Source organism: Lissotriton helveticus, chromosome 11 (genome assembly GCF_964261635.1).
Source record: "Lissotriton helveticus chromosome 11, aLisHel1.1, whole genome shotgun sequence".
Classification (NCBI taxonomy): Eukaryota; Metazoa; Chordata; class Amphibia; order Caudata; family Salamandridae; genus Lissotriton; species Lissotriton helveticus.
This window is the reverse complement of record NC_136072.1, coordinates 1,158,165,275-1,158,183,027: the sequence shown is the minus strand read 5'-3', so window position 1 is coordinate 1,158,183,027 and position 17,753 is coordinate 1,158,165,275. Positions and strand designations below refer to the sequence as shown.

The 17,753-nt window shown below is 49.3% G+C and overlaps 1 protein-coding gene across 1 annotated transcript in view; it reads right to left on the bottom strand.

Moving 5' to 3' along the window:
* The window catches only part of LOC144792779 (uncharacterized), a 188,271-nt gene that overhangs the window by 149,945 nt on the left and 20,573 nt on the right, over positions 1 to 17,753 (bottom strand). The gene's annotated exons all lie outside the window — the stretch shown is intronic.

The window sequence follows — 17,753 nt, the reverse complement described above, 5'->3', positions numbered from 1 at the left end:
AAAGTCTGTTGTTCGTTCTTGGCTTTATCACTGAACTCATCTGCACCACATGCCATTCTTCACATTTTAGGAATTTCACATTTTCTTTTTTAACTTTGCCTTCAAATAACTCATTTATTAATTGAGTTCCTTTTCAAAGAATTATATTTGGAAGATTTCTTGAGCCTACCAGACAGTGTAAGACCTGTTGTGAACAGGGTCGGTCTGGTCACGGCGAGCATCGGACTTTCCCCGTGAGGCTGGGTGGCCGGTTTTGCAGTAGTGGGGGTTGCTTTTGTTACTGGGGACTGGTTTGCAGCAGTGCTGCAATTTCAGCCCCATTAACGAAAGCAGCAGTGATTCACACTTCAGCCCTCCCCGTCCCGGGGCTGGTCCAAGAAAATTGCCGGGGCTGCTTTGGGTTCCCAGTCTGGCCCGGATTGTGAATTTACTCCGGGCTTTGAGTCCGCTCATTGCTTGCACTTTGTCGGCTTTATTGTTATTCTCATTAGCTTGCTTTTTAATCGTTGCCTTCCTTACTATTCTTGTGGTTGTTCCCTCCTCAGAGCATAGCCTCTTTACTTGTATTCTTCCCCTGCTCAATTTGAGGAAACTCAATGTTTTCTCAAGCTCTCAATGAGAGTGCATGTCTTTTCCAGCTATCTCCCTCCTGTGCTTCTACACCCGGCACTCCATGTTGTTCTCTCGCATCTGTGTGCATCCTTCCCCTTCGGTGCATGTTGCTCTCACTCGCTTGTGCGCTTGAAACCTGTGTTACTCTCCTTGTGCCGCTTTCCCCTTCCCTCTACCCACTTCCCGGTTGCTTTCCCACCTCTAAACTCTCCACTGTTTGCCCCATCTCGCAGTCCTATTTTTTTATTCAAAAGTGAACTTGCTCAACCTGATTTATTTGCCTATCCATTTTTAGATCAATAAAAAAAAACAGAGGCACTCAAATATTTTTGAAGTGGCATGCATGGTCTCTCTCACACACACACATGCTTGCGTAATGACGCATGGAAGCGTCATCATGCGTGTGTGTAGACAAATTTATGTGGTCACCAGTGGCTGCTTCAAAGCACAATTTTTCCTCCTTTTGTTCGTGCTAAAGAGGGCACAGCAGTAGCAACAGGCATTGGCAGAGCGAAATGGGCTCAAAGGCAAGACCTATTGGCTTTGCCAAGGTTTGTCATTGGTGGTGTGGGAGAGTGTATATGTTATGAGTGTATGTTACTAGGTTTTTCTATAACATGCTTCTGCAAGTGAAATGGCCTTGTAGCAAACGTGTATGACTACGCTGTTGTGCATACTCTTGTTTTGAGTTTCCAAATTAAGGTCCAGTCTGTCCTACAACTAGCAATATAAAGACTGCTCTCCCCGTGGACACTTCTAAAATATACAAATTGTGACTCTATCAAACAAATGTGTATATTGGTATGATAACCACCCATTCATCAAACTCTGTGCGTGACGAACCCCTCCCCAACCATTTTTCTTAAGACTTGACACCACAGGGCTACTGAAGTCTGGGGCTATCTAGACAATCATGCACACAGAACCAATCATTAGGTAAATGTAAATGAAAATGTAGCAGCAATTTATAAAGTGCCACTATAACCAAGAAATGGGCTTATAGTTGCTGGAGATCTGACTACGAAGGTGAAACTGCGACACCATAGTGGATTAAAGAATGACGTAATCACATCAAGGTAAATGCTTCAAAAACTGAAAGCGGCACCTGCAGTGAATGCAAAAAATATGGTCATTTAACTTTCTAGGCAGCCAAACTGGGACTGCAACGAGAAATTTGCAAAATAGTTAGGAATTCTTGGCTTCTTCTGTGACTCCATACTTTCCATGAGTTCTCAAGTGGCCAGACTGTCTCAATCAACTTTGTACACAATGATAACTCTTAAACACATCTTTCCACATCTTGGATTTCCTCAAAAGATACAAGCAACATTATCCATTTTACCCAAACATGATAATGCAAACGCCATTCCACTTCCAACTATCTTAAAGCTACAAAGAATTCAGCAGCAAAACTACTTCTAAATATAAATATACAAACCGCATCTCCACAGGCCTAAATGCCCTTCTCTGGCTCCCAACTTCAAGGAGATCCTCTTTCAAACTACTGTGCAACACACAGAGCAATGAATAGCAAAGGACCAACATTCATTCAAGCAAAAATCACCACATACTCCCAACCCAGGAATTTAAGTTGCAGCACCGGGAATTCCAGTTTCAGGAATTATTAGGCACCATGATTAATAATTTCTGCTTACAGGAAGACAAACAACGGTGGCACTACCTTCTCAGTTCAAACTAAAAAACGATCGAACTTAAAGTTCAGAAGAATGGGTAGGATCTGGTTATTCCAACAGAGAAGCTACATGATCATAATCTCTGGCCTCTCATCCTACAGACAGCTGCCCCTCCAGGACCATCTAATATCAAGCAAGAACCACATCAGAGGTTGTACACTCCTGAGGCGGAAGCCGGGAGCACGCTTGTATTTTAACATTTGTTGTTGATATTAAAAACTGTTTTTACCTGCTCTTCACTCCCTTCAGGGCACCCCCCCGCCCTAATTCACTTCTATATTCGCCGCGCAGCCGATCTAAACGCTGCCATGACACTAAGATTTCCGCCGCCATTCTCCTCCATCAGCCCAAGGCCACGCCCACGGCCCTGAGGCCACGCCCCTCCCCTCTTATAATAATAATGTGCCTTCGCCGGACACGCAACGGGCGCGCCGTTTGCGCGCCGAAGGCACGCCAAAGGCAAGCCCGTCTGTGCCCGTCCGCGCCAGGCCGGGCCCAGGGGCCAGCCACGCCGGCCACTCCATCTCATATTCGGCTGACTCCCTCAGGGACCTACAACTCCCCAACCTTACACTTTCTCCTTCCACCATCAGACGCATCACCACCACCAGCATCATTTCGTCCGATCGGCGTCCCACCAGTCGGAGCACGCCCCCCGCCAAACCGGCTGAGAGCGATACTACCATCCAGGTGTTATATCTGAACACCCGCTCCCTGGTAAAACACCACGCCGACATTTTTATCCTTCTATCCACCGAGAAACCCGACGTACTCCTGCTCACCGAAACCTGGTTGACTGCGGATTCTCTCCCTGACATTCTGGCGGCCCTCCCCCTAGACTACTACATCCTCCGTGCCGACCGGCCAGGTAACCGCTCTGGGGGCGGGGTAGCCGCCATAATATCTAAACACCTCAATTTCATCTCCACTTCTTCTCTCTCGCTCCCGGGAGTAGATAACCTTATCTTCAGTCTAAAAACGGATTTAGGAGCCTTAACACTCCTTCTCCTTTACCGACCCCCCCAACCTATGCCCTCCTTCGCGGCCACCTTGACCGATCAGTTGATCAACCTACTTACCTCTAACCCCAGATTCGCCCTCTTCGGCGACCTCAATTACTGGTTCAACGACGCCAACGCCGGGCCCCATGCCTCCGAGGTCTTTGAGGCCCTCACCAGCCTCAACAAATCACCTCGCCTACTCACATTAAGGGCCACATCTTGGACCAGATCTGGACTCAAAATCTAACTCTCTCTCCTCCATCCTTCTCCCCCTGCACCTGATCAGACCACCACTTAATCGATACCATCCTCACTGTCAGCGGAGAATTTCCACCCCACTGATGGCCGGTGGCCTCTCTCGCAAATGGAGTTCTTACGACTCCCAAAGCTTTCTTGCGACCCTTTCCGATACCCGGCCTGCCCTCAATCCGCTAACCAACATCGACAAGCTGGACAGTGACATCGGCACCTGGCTGAAGTCAGCCAGTGACCAATTTGCCCCCCTAATCAAATTCCCCTCGACCAGACACCACAACTCTCACAGATGGTTCACGGACGACCTCAAAAAACTCAAACTGAAAGTACGCCAGTTGGAAAAGACATGGAGACGTAACTACTCCGAATCAGATAGATTGCAATACACCTTAGCCTGTAGAGACTACAAAATCGCAATCTCCTCAGCTAAAGCTGCTCACTTCTCCAACCGAATCTCATCTTCGGACAACAAATCTAAAGAAGTGTTTAGAATCTTGAACGAACTTACCTCCGATGACAGAACTCTCCCAGGTCAAACCCCAACCCAAGGAACTTGTGACGCTCTCAATCTCTTTTTTGTTGAGAAAATTAATAAGATCAAGGCCTCAATCCCCACCTCTTCCCAGACTCCCACTCCCGATACTCTCCTCAATAACTCCTCTGTCTTTACCGATTTCCCTTCCCTCAACCCTGTCTCCTTGGCCCAGCTCGCGTACCGGATAAAATCGGACTCCCCGAATGATGGTTGTCCTCCCCCGATCCTACGGAGCGTCTGTCACTCTTTACCCGAATGCATCTTACCTCTGCTGAATGGCTCGCTCAGCACAGGCACTGTCCCCAGCACTTTCAAAGAGGCCATCCTAGTCCCGCTACTCAAGAAACCTGGCGCGGACCCAGCAGAATTGTCCAACTACCGCCCCATATCGCTTCTGCCCTACTTCTCCAAATTAGTCGAGGCGCATGCTACTCGATGCCTCTCCAACTTCATCGAGACCTCATGCTACCTGGAGCCTAATCAGGCGGGCTTCAGGCCTACCTTTTCAACTGAGGCTGTCATCCTGGCTGTCCTTGACACGCTGAGGAGGAACGCCGACGCAGGGACCCCCCAGGCCCTCGTACTCCTGGATCTATCGGCCGCGTTCGACACGGTTGACCACAACATCCTGCTTCACCGTGTCGAACAGGGTGGTATCCAGGGCCATGCCCTCAGCTGGATACAGTCTTTCTTGTCTGGCAGAACACAAGCCGTCCGTCTAGGCCCCTACACAGCGCCCAAAACCTCCATGACATGCGGAGTTCCCCAGGGCTCCTCCCTGTCACCTTTATTGTTCAACCTCTACCTCCGGCCCCTACTCCACTCACTCCGAAACTGGGACATCACAGTATATAACTATGCTGACGATCTGCAGATCATCTTTCCACTCAACTCCCAGAACGCGGTAGCCAACTTCCATTCCGTCATGCTCCACATCCAGGAGTGGATGAACTCCAACCAATTGAAATTGAACCCTGAGCTCCTTCTTCCGGGCTCCAGCCCTACTTTCTGGGGGACCCAGTTCTGGCCCACTGAACTGGGCGCTCCACCGACCCCCGCGAATTCTGTAAAGAGCCTCGGCGTGACCATCGACGCCGAACTCTCTCTCCGATCTCAAGTCGGCTCCGTGATATCATCCTGCTCTTTCCAACTCCGTAAGATTTGCAAAGTCAGCCACTTACTCCCCCCAGCTGCTTTGATCCAAGTAATCATCTCCCTTGTGCTCTCCCGCTTGGACTTTTCTAACTCCCTCTATCACGGACTTCCCAAATCACTTCTCTACCGCCTACAGGTAGTCCAGAACCAAGCAGCCCGCCTCATTTACAAATCCCCCAAATGACAATCGGCCAAACCCTTGCTGCACAAACTGCACTGGCTGCCTATAGAGCAAAGAGTGGCCTTCAAGCTGGGCTGCCTCACGTTCAAAACTCTTCACGGCACCAGCCCCGCCCTTCCTAACCTCACTCATCCATCCTTACTGCCCAAATCGCAATTTACGCTCTGCCCATCTTCACATGCTTGTTGTGCCCAAAACCAGAACCAATAAATTTGGTGGGCGAAGGTTTGCCCTCTTGGCCCCGAAGTTTTGGAATCCTCTTCCCCTGATTATTAAATCCAGCAGCTCCCTCCTTCATTTCAGGAAGCAGCTCAAAACCTTCCTCTTCCCCCCACCCTGCTAAATCCTGTAACTTCCAGCCTGTGTCTCACCTCTGTTCTATAGCGCCAGGAAACCCATGGTGTCAGCGCGCTCTACAAATGTCATTTAATAATAATTTAATAATAATCAGCAAAATACCTTCACAAACAACCCTTACTAATTTCAGGGACAACCACATGTCCATCTCAAACTAAATCATAACAGAATAATTCAATGAAAACCCCAGAGAAGGCCCAACCCTTCATATCCTATCAGACACATTTTAAAGAACCGGCTACCCTGACCTACCATATAACTCCATACCTCATCTTACAATAAGCCACGTATGAAGTCAAAGGAAGCTAAATAATCTGCTATAGCGATGTAACCAAAAGCAGATTGCGTCAACACCACCAAAAGCCAGATGAAACAACCAAAGACACAACAACTTATATCACTTGCCCACAAGTAACAAACCCTCAACCTTTCTTTTTACTCTTTATACATCCTCAGATTGCATCTGCTCTCAAAAACCTACTCCCACTATATTCCTAAAACTCTGAACAAAATTCACCCTAATTTTATAGCCAGTGATTATTCTCTCTCCATCGTTTCTTCTGAATGATCCTCTAATTACAGTCCATTGTTTCCATGCCTTAAAGCCTTTGAGTGTTGCCTTCTCTGTCACATGCCTGTCTGCCTTACACTCACCTATACGTCAGCAAACTAAACATGCCTCTCTTCACAAATCACAAACTCACTTTCTGAGTAACCATCCCTTGCCGTCTAGCCATATTTCCCCTTTTCTAGCCTACTTAAACTTCCCTGTTTAACTCACCACTCATCTCAAATCATAAACCTACACTCTGTGCAGCCTCTGCCTGCTATCAAATATTATACAACCTCCTGCCATCTACTCACCCTTTTCTCATCTTCCACAAACATTCACTAATAATGATCCCTAACCGCTACTAACTTAATCTACCACAAGAAGCTGGAGGAAATGTTTCTAGCAGTTTCCTAAGAGCACACGTGTAACCCAATAACCAACAATATACAACAATAACTAATAACCACTGGACTAACCACTTAATCTGTGTTATGGAGTAGCATGCTACTCACCATGACGCATTTCAACACCTCATCAGGGGTAGTAAGCTCAATTACTAGAAAGTAAGATGGCCCTATATCTCCTTCAGTAGCACTGCTCCACACCCATTAGATGCTGGAAAAAAAATCAATTTCGGATAAAAAAAAAGTATCTGAAATTAATGTAAAAAAACAAGAAAAATCTCATAAAAAGCAAGACAATTAATTACTCCAACATTAATCTCCTGAAATGAATGTAAAAGTAATAATAAATTGATGCAAAAAAATGATATGGACCATTCTTACTTAGGCAGCGGGAGCATTTTGTTCCACTAGAGGTGGAGTGACAAGAGCGGAATCGGGTGAGTTCTGAACTTTTGGATCCGTGGCTAATCGTGAATCTGTGATATTGCAAACACCTTGAAGGGTGGAGTAATATCACATTGCATTAAAGTATGAAAACAGGTATTCTGTTTCATGGCATTTCACAGATTACTGTAGTTACTTATAAGCCATATCTAAACTCACCCCTCTCCTGTCCATCCAACACAGAAAATCACTGATCCGAGCAGTTGTCCTATCAAAACTATACTAATGCATAGCAATATACCTAAATCTCCCAAACAGAAACATATCAAAACTAGATGTCCAAAACTGAGCCATAAGGTTCATCTTCGGACTGAAGAAAAATAACCATTTCTCCTTGTCCAGGTCACAGCTATGTTGGCCAACTATTGAAGACCAAATTCAACCCAGGATCTTCTGCCATCAGTGCAAAAACATCCAGATATCTATCAACCTCCTCAAGTTCCTACAAACATCAACTGTGTTAGGCTAACACGATTCAGAGGCAAAATCCAGAAAGTGTCTGGAAGAAAGCTCCAGTACAAAAATCAAGTCATAGAGTGGCTTCACTACCTTCAAAAACTCCCATAAAACAACTGCTACTCTGAAGACAATGTTACTTCAGAAAGCATAATACGTACAACTATTTCTCCTGCTTCCTTTGCTAAACTCTCATGCCCATGAGACCTCTTCTGTATGACCTGGCGATATCTCAAAGGTTCTACAAAAATATTAACATCCATCTACTGAACAAAAAAATGTGCCAATCCCCTTTCTGCTCAGTCTGCATGTCCGGACGCCACTTGCATTCTATACCCATGCTTCCCATTTTACCTCCTCTAGCCATATTCTCCCTTTCATTAAATAGACTGCTAGTGTGTGATATGATTATCTCAGTATCGGGTTCTACCCTTGACAACATACTCCATGGGGGTAAGTGGTTACTCCATTTCTGTCACTGTGTATTACTTTATTTGTTTCAATTATTTAAAATTGTTACAAAAATGTCATGGCACGATCGCTCTAGCACATGGGCAATAAAATGCAATTGATATATGCAGTGTATCTGGTCGGCCAAAATACAGGAGCCCAGTGGGGCCTAGAGAGTGCCCATAAAATAAGTCATGCTCTGAAAGAACAGTGGGCAATAGGGAGTGCAAGTATGCAACCCAATCCCAATCTATTAGAGTGGACTCGTGCTTACGGACCTTTCCGGTAGCCAACGGGAAGCACGAAGTCAGTAAAGTGCAGAGTGCTGATGGTAAGTCATAGTCAGTGCTTATAGCTTAGCAGGCTGCCGACAAGGGGTACGTGAATCATAAAGGAAGAAAGTGTAGGGAGTGTCAAGCAAGATCAAGAATAACCCACGGGTCCTAACATACAGGTCCTGTGCACAAGCGTGCGAAGTTCCAGTTGTAGAAGTGTAGGCTGTGCTACTGGGTCTTACAGGCTGCCTGCAGGGGGCAAAGTACTGCTTGTAAAAACATGGTTGCTACTTTAAATTCAATTGCATGGGCAAAGGCCTGATTTCAATTATGATGCTGTTGCGTAGTAAGCCCCTCAGGTTTGTGACATTGCTAAATTGCAAGGTGCTGATTCTGCTTCAGAATGTCAGTTTGCTGAGACCACCATTTCACTGAGAGTCACAAAGGTGTGAAGTGCAAGTTGTAGAAGCGGAGGCTGTGCTTTTGGGGATTACAGGCAGCCAGAAGAGGCATGGGATCACTAAAGTGCGAGTGCTACTTTTAAAAATGTGGTCGCTACTTTACATTCAGTTGCATGGACAAAGTCCCGGGTTCAGTTATAATACTGCTGCTGGAGCCCTTCTGGTTTGTGCTAAAGTACAAGGTACTGCTTGTGCTTAAAGTGTCAGTTTGCTGAGACCACCTGGGTTCAAATGTGTGCTACGAGACAAATGTCGCGAGCACTCAGAGTTCCACAAGAATTTAAGTGTCCAATCCTAGAGTCATATACTATCCATAGTCTTTATTTCAGTCCGCCAATTCTTTCTTTCACACTTATATTTCTGTACATCAATCAATAATGCACTCTGCACAGCCAACATGCTTCTTGGTGTCTCATAAGCCTTCGACTTCATCAGGGCTGTGAATAATAAACAAACAGCAGCATAAGTTAAAAAGTGTTACTCCAAAAGGATGTACCATCAGCCACCATTTGGTGCACGGTCCAAAAAACGATATTGCATAAAGGTGTATGCCAAAACATTCAGAGTGACAGATACTGTCCAAAGGAGGACAACACACGGAAGCCGTTGTGCAGTATTATCATTTCTAAGTTACAGAAAATGAGGCTAAATCATAGTTATGATTGTCAGATCAAAAGAATCCCATCAAACACTGAGTAAGGACCTGCATCATATATGTGATAAGAACTGAACATGCAGTTACCCAATTCCTCGGGCTCACCCCTCTGTGCCATTTAGAAAATAAGATCTTTGGGATAAAACCTGATTTTTAGTAAATTAAGTATCCTGTGTCCTAATAATGCAATACTTGGGTAGGGTCCACGTGTAGATGCGTTTGTAGCGCTGCGCGTCGGTCCTGAAAAATGCGTGAAGAAATGGAAACCATGAAAAGTGATGAAACTCAAGTATCCAGAAGAGAGGTCTGAGCACGTGTCCGAGTGTCCTGAGCACGTGCGCGAGTATCCGGAAGCCCACGCGCCAAGGAGACATCCATCGAGCATCTGTGCGCACCGCACAAGAGCTGGGGGGAGGAACGTGCGTCCCAAAGAGAGAAACGTGACACACACGTGGACAGCCCGTCAAGGCGCCATCCTACGTGCAGGGCGTGAGTGATAATGACCAGCGCCGACGCTGCACCCGCAGTGGTGCCAAAGCACTAGAAACAGATGTGCGGGTCCGGAACCCACGGGATGGGGAAAGGAAAAGAGAAAGAAGAAACATGCGTCCCGAAAAGGTGACAAATACCTGGATAACCCGTGAAGGCGTCATCCTACGTGCAGGGCGTGAGTGATAATGACCAGCGCCGACGCTGCACCCGCAGTGGTGCCAAAGCACTAGAAACAGATGTGCGGGCCCGGAACCCACGGGATGGGGAAAGGAAAAGAGAAAGAAGAAACATGCGTCCCGAAAAGGTGACAAATACCTGGATAACCCGTGAAGGCGCCATCCTACGTGCAGGGCTTGAAGTACATGAACCAGTGGGAGGGAAGGGGGGCGCTCGACGCAGCACACACTGTTATAGGATAGATAGACGGAAATCCAGTATTACAAAAACAAACAAAGGCTGTTTAATATTCACCTGGAATACAACAGAGGGGTGAGCACGAGGAATTGGGTAACTGCATGTGTGGTTAGTTGCAGTTATTATCACATATATGATGCAGGCACTTAGTGTACACTGTTTATGTTTGATGGGGTTCCTTTGATCTGACAATCATAACTATGATTTAGCCTCATTTTCTGTAACTTAGAAATGATAATACTGCACAACGGCTTCCGTGTGTTGTCCTCCTTTGGACAGTATCTGTCACTCTGAATGTTTTGGCATACACCTTTATGCAATACCGTTTTTTGGACCGTGCACCAAATGGTGGGTGATGGTACATCATTTTGGAGTAACACTTTTTTAACTTATGCTGTGGTTTGTTTATTATTCACAGCCCTGATGAAGACGAAGGATTATTAGACATACAACGAAACATGTTGGCTGTGCAGAGTGCATTATTGATGTATGCAGATTGCTGTACAGAAACATAAGTGTGAAAGAAAGAATTAGTGGACTGAATAAAGACTACGGATAGCATACGACTCCAGGATTGGACACTTGGGGGCAGATTTACAAGCCCCTTGCGCTGACAGTGCGTCACTTTGTGACGCACGGGCAGCGCATTTTTCTGCCCCATATTTACAAGGACAGGAAAAGCCACCCTGCGTGGCTTTTCCTGTCCTTGTAACTATGGCCCCTTTACACGTAGCACTTTGCGTGAAAGATGCGTTCCACGGGTGTTGCTGTGGGTTTTCCCACGCAACAACACCCATGGGACCAGACACATTTCCAGATTACAAGAAATCGTAATATGGAAATGCGTCTTAGTTTAGAGCAGGCTGTAGTCAGATACTCTGACACGGGTTCTTTCCATTAATGTAAAAGCCCTGCAAGATTTCTTTCATTGTATTTGGTGATGAAGCACAGACTCTACAGTAAAACCGCACTGGCCTGGTTCTCCAGAGAATGATTGTTCAAACCAAACTCAAGGCGTACTAGGGAACTGCAGACAAATGAGGGGTTTGAAAGATGTGCTTGTAATTGCAACATTCTGTCTACTAAAGCACCCAGAAAGGCTATTTGTCGTGTGCTTCCTCAGACAAGTCTGAATCTGCCATATGACACAGAGCTGCCCGACATCCTCCCTTGCTTGGGCCGAGAGGAACACCTAATCAGCTCTCACCTCCCTAAAGAAGATCTTAAAAATCAGATTGCCTCGACTTCAACATATGGATCAGTGAGAGGCTGTGGGCTCAGTGGCTCTTGTTTCCGATCAGTAATGGAATTTTTGTTGATCACATGTGCATGTCTATCTGCAATTAATTGCATTTCAGTGTTGGAATGCGGGAGCAAGACCTGTGACCTCTGGTCTGAGATCTGCTCTCTCCCCAGCTGCTCCACTGTGCCTCGCCTCGCCGCTGACTCCATTGCCTCCACCTGCCTGGTGTTTGAGGTCGTTGCGCTCCTTGCTGTGACCACCCCAGCCTACTAGCTCGCTCCTGTCGGTCAGTGCCCAGCGCAGTGTCCTGAGCCATTGTTGCCCCTTTTTTACATAACTGTACTGCCGGTATTGTCTAGGTGTTAATTGTCTAGTTGTTTTTGCGTGCCTGCCGCTGCTGCCCCTGCGCCCCTTCCCCCTGCCGATGCCCGTTCTCGCCTCCCAGATGATCGTCCCTCCCCTAAGTAATGGCGGCCGCTGGCACGCCAAAAGTAAGCCCGTCCGCGACCCGACCGCGGCCAGCACCAGGAACCCTGAATCTCCGACCGCCCACCGCTACGACTCAGCCGCCCTCCGCGCATTCAACCCCGAAGAAACAACCACTGCCAGCAGTTCTCCCTGAAAACAACCCACGGCCATTTCTCCTGCCGCAAGACCTTCACCACCGCCCCTGCTGCCAACACCATTGACGCCCTGAAGTGCATCCACCACAACGTGCGCTCCATGCACAGACACGCTGTTGAGATCTGGAACCTCCTGGACACCCTCTCACCAGACGTCACCTTCTTTACAGAAATCTGGACCAATGCCTCCTCCGCCCCCACTATTGCCATCCCGGATGGATAAAAGATCCAGAGGAAAGACCGCCCCAATCACCCGGGGTGAGGACTCACCATTGCGAACGAAAACTCCGTCCGCCTATCCACCTCGAGCGACGCCTTGTCCACTGCCGAACACCTGCACTCAGCCGCGGTCGGTAGGGAAGTACCTGCTGGGGCGGTGACGTGGGGAGGGGGAGGGGCAGGGTGGGGGTTAGTAATGTATGGATAATGGAGGTTTGCAGGTAAGTAAGCATTTAAATAAATCAAACGAATTTTGTTGCGTGCACTGCATTCCCAAATGCAATGCAGTGCACGCAACGAAATTTGTTTGATTTATTTAAATGTTTACTTACCTGCAAACCTCCATTATCCATACATTACTAACCCCCACCCTGCCCCTCCCCCTCCACACGTCACCGCCCCAGCAGGTACTCCCCTACCGACCGCGGCTGCCTGCACTTCCATGTCCAGACCAGCCCCAACTCCACAATCCGCAGCACCGTCGCCTACAGACCCCCTGGCCCGCGCCCCTTTCGCCTCCACCATCACCGGCCTCATCTCACCCCACGCCATCGCCTCCATGGACTACATACTCATTGGAGACCTGAACTTCCATCTCAGCAACCCCAGCGACCACAACTCCACCACCCTCCTTGACAACCTCGCCAACATCAGACTGAAACAACTCGTCACCACGCCCACTAACAAGGCAGAACACACCCTCGACCCCATCTTCGCAGGGGGGAACAGAACACACTTCAGCCACACCATGCAACCCTGACCTCCACTGCGTACACTTCTTTGTCAACAAACCCAAGCTGCCCAAACCTGCTCCACCCTCTCGCTAAGAAACTTTAGCAGAGTCACTGAAGAGCAGCTCAACTTCACCCTCAACCGCGAAACCCCCACTGCCACAACCGACGTCAACCTCACAGCCAGGGGACTTCACACTTGGATCTCCAGCTGCGCAGAAAAGCTTGCCCCGCTACGCAACGCTGACAGACAGTGCCACAGGAAAGCCACCTGGTTCACCGACGACCTCCAAGAAGGCAGACGCACCTGCAGACGACTCGAGAAGAACTGTCAAAACAACAAGATGCCCGAAAACCACACCACCTACAAAGACGCCATGACGGAATTCCACCAACATATCAGAACCATTAAAAGAACCTTCATCCACAACAAAATCCTCGCCAACGCCAGCAACTCCAAGGAGCTCTTCAGCGTCATCCAAGAATTCACCAAACCTGCTAGCGAAACCATGGACATCACCCCCTTCCAGGACCTCTGCAACAAGCTCAGAACATACTTCTGTTAGAAATGGGATTTCCGGTTGGCTGAGGCTTGCGCCAAAGCCAGGCAGAAACCACCACTCTAGTCAGGGCAAGGGAGTTACACGCCAAAGATAACCCCTGCTTACCCTCTAGGCAACGTGACGCAAGCAGTAACGCTTATCCCGGAGGCAATGTAAGTTAAATATTTGCGCACGCACCCCCAGCAACAACATCCAAGGCCCACCACAAAGGAAACTCCACACAAGGTTATATATAAAAATAGCCTTTGTATTATAGCAAACACCTTAGATTAAAACACACACTTTATAATGTGCTAACAGGCAGAATTTACAGGGGATATATGTACAGGACAGGGCCACATGGGCCACTGTCAGGAATAAGCACTTTTAGAACTAGAATACTTGTTAGAAATAGCACTTTGTAGAACATAGAATACTAATAACTGTAGCACAAAATAGCTAAGGTAGCACACAACCAGTAACCACTGGTAAAAGGTAAGTACCACCTACGCGACCCTAACCACCTTAGGCATGTATCACGCAGGGAATCATGAACTCACTAGTAGGACCTAAATTAGGAAAAACAACCTCCTAAGCATCACATACATTCAGAGGTATAAAACATTACACATGATGCAGAAATCACATTAGGCAGGTAAATCACAATTGCGCAAAAATCACATAGGGCCAGAAACGTATCCCACGCAAGGGCACAACAACAGAACTGTCCCCAGGCCAACTGGCCTCTCAGGGGCTACAAACGCCCTTTGTCCAGAAAAGTCAGGGCAGGCTGCGCAGGCAGCCAAGGAAGATTGCGCCAATAGGTTCCTAAACCGAGCAGCTAACCACTAATTGCTGGGAAGCTGTAGGACTGAGCCTGGCACCAGTGTGCCTCCTGGCTCTCTCTCCCGGGGCTCTGGAAAGAACAGTCGCGCCCAAGAACAACGTGGGAACCTCTTGGGCTCTGGCACCACTGTGCCTCAACCACGTGGGAGCCTCGCAGGCTCTGAATACAAAATGCCGGTGGGGACTGGAGCCCCGTGGACTCGAAGGAAAGAATGCCAGGAAACCAATGGGGGTGGGGTCGCCCACTACTCACACACCGGCGGTGTCGCCCCTAAGGACTCTGGTCAATGTAGTAAAGTGTTCGCGATGCATCATCTTTCGATCTTCTGCTATCTTCGCTGTCTTCGCCATCCCTGGACACGTGTTTCGGGGTATTACCCCTCATCAGCAGGGATAGGCCGTGTACTGGGGTTGCCGATGGCTGCCAATATCTGCCAGGTATAGTACCACTCAGGCGCGTAGGTGCGGGATCCCAGGCTCGTCAGCCCGCTGCTCAAGGGAGCTTTAAAGTTACAAATGGGGGTGGGGTCGCACACTACTCACACACCGGCGGTGTCGCCCCTAAGGACTCTGGTCAATGTAGTAAAGTGTTCGTGATGCATCATCTTTCGATCTTCTACTATCTTCGCTGCCAGGAAACCAAGCTAGCGCAGGCAGGAGGGGGGCGGGCACTGGCAATGTGCCCTGACGCCCCCTCTAACAACAATGGCCCCCTTCGTTGGAGTCCCTTTCGGGGAACTCGCGGCGCCCCCTCCTTGGCCCTACTCACCGGGGTCTCGCCGGGGGACTCCTCTCTTGGTTGTCGGGCGGCACTCGGGGCTCTCGCTCAGCCTGGGAGCCCCGTGCTTCACCTGGTCCGGCGGAGAGCTCCCGCTCCTCGGGGCTCTCCTCCCACACTCCTCAGTCGCACTCCGGGGCTCTCCCTTGCTCTTGGGAGCCCCGGGGGAGAGACGCCGACGTCCTCTGGCCGCATCAGGTGGAGGCGGGGTGGGCTCCCGTCCTCTTCCGGTTCTCGACAGCAGCACTTCTGGGTCGTCGCAGGCAGCGCGGCGGCCCGGAGAGGGGGAAACACGTTACGGCAATAATCCGGGCAGCCACCCGGTGCAGGAAGAATAAACCGGGGTGGGCACCCGGTAAATGACACTAAAGTTGGCCAAATGCAGGGTGGGCACCTGCTTTGAAGAATAGGCACCAAGGGGGGATTAATACAGCGCTCCCAAGCGCTACAGGGATAAGGAGGATAAAAGAAAAGTGCTCCCAAGTGCCAGTGGCAAAACGAAGTCCAGGGAAGTTGTGTAGGAGGTGGAGGGGGGGGGCAAGGCTGGGCCCAGGGGCCAGCCCACAGGGCCCTCCAGGCAGGGAGGCAGTCCCAGTGGCGGTCCTCCTGGTGCCCAGCAGCAGCAGGCCCCCTCCCAATTAGGATCAGCAAGAGAACCTTTACCTGGGGTCACAGCCCCTTTTTTATACACCAAATCCCTTTGTTTAGGCTTCAGGGTGAAGGGAAAAACCAGTTGCAGCTGGTTCTGGAGCACTATGTTGTGCTCAGCCACTCTTCCCATTCACTAGTCAGGCTAGGGTCATCAGTCGCACCACAGGGGGCGGAGCCAGCATTGTGTGGGGAAAGCCCAGCCCTTTTCAGGTCCCAGGTCCACTCCTCCCCAGTCATCAACATGCAGATCTCCCATTCACCACCGGGGCGGACCCATCCTGACTCATGGAGCCAGGCTCACCAGCCAGCTCCAGCCAATCATAAGCCAGACAGCCAATTCACATAATTTACACAGACAGGCCAACTTCTAGAAGTGGCACTTCCACACTAGACACATTCACGTCGCACACATCATCGCGCAGCATTTAATCACACGAGTCCGCACATACCAAACTCGAGCCTGCACTCCCCACACATCAGGAAATACCAGGGACACATACGTTCCCCATGCATTCCTATGGGAGGGCAGGCCAACCTTACCACACGCACGCACTTTACCCTGGGACACAGTGGCAAAGTGAGCAGAAACCAAAAATCACTATCACCATGTCACAATTAAAGAGCAAAAAGTTTAGGGGTGAACCTGCCAGAAGGGCCAAGTCCAACAACTTCCACCTGAAAATCAAGAACCTCTATGACAACTTCAACGACCAAATACCTGACTCCAAAACCACTGCGCCCTCCAGAAAAACCAGCCAGCCCACCATCGCCTCCTGAATACCTGTCACGACCAAAGAGGCCGCCTCGACCATGAGAGGCATCCACTCGAGGACCCCAAGGACCCCTGCCCACCACACACCTACCACAGAGCCCCCACCGCCTTCGCACCAGAATTACGACACACCATCAATGCTACATCCATGACCCCGACGACTGGAAACGAGCAGAAGTCAGACCCCTACTTAAGAAACCCTCAGCAGATCCCACGGACCTCAAAAACTATTGGCCCATCTCTCCCCTCCTCTTCAGGGCAAAAGTCGCTGAGAAGACCATCAACGCACAGGTAGCAAAGTTCATCGAAGACAACTCCAAACAAGACCCCACCCATTCCGGATTCTGCAGCAACCACAGCACCAAGACCACCCTACTTGCCGCCACAGACGACATCCGCACCCTCCTCAACCAAGGCCACAACGCAGCCCTGATACTGCTCGACCTGTCAGCAGCATTCAACACCGTCTCTCACTGCACACTCGCCGCAAGACTACATGATGCTGGCATACAAGGAACCGCCCTCAACTGGATCCGCTCATTTCTCACCGGCAGAAGCCAAAGAATCAGACTGCCACCCTACCTCTCCGAACCCATGGAAATCAACTGCGGAGTACCCCAAGGATCACTCAGTCCAACCCTCTTCAGCATCTACATGGCCCCCCTTGCCTGACAGCATGGCCACAGCATAATATCCTACGCTGACAACACCCAGCTCATCCCCTCCCTCACCAAGGACCCCACCACCACCAGACTCAACTTCCAGGAAGGAGTGCAGGACGTTGCATCCTGAATGCGCAACAGCTGCCTGAAGCTCAACACAGAGAAGACAGAAGTCCTCGTACCCGGAACTACCCCGTCAGTATGGAACACCACCTGGTGGCCCACCGCACTCTGCAGCTCTCCGACCCCCACAGACCATGCCAGAAACCTCAGCATCGTACTCGACTTCTCC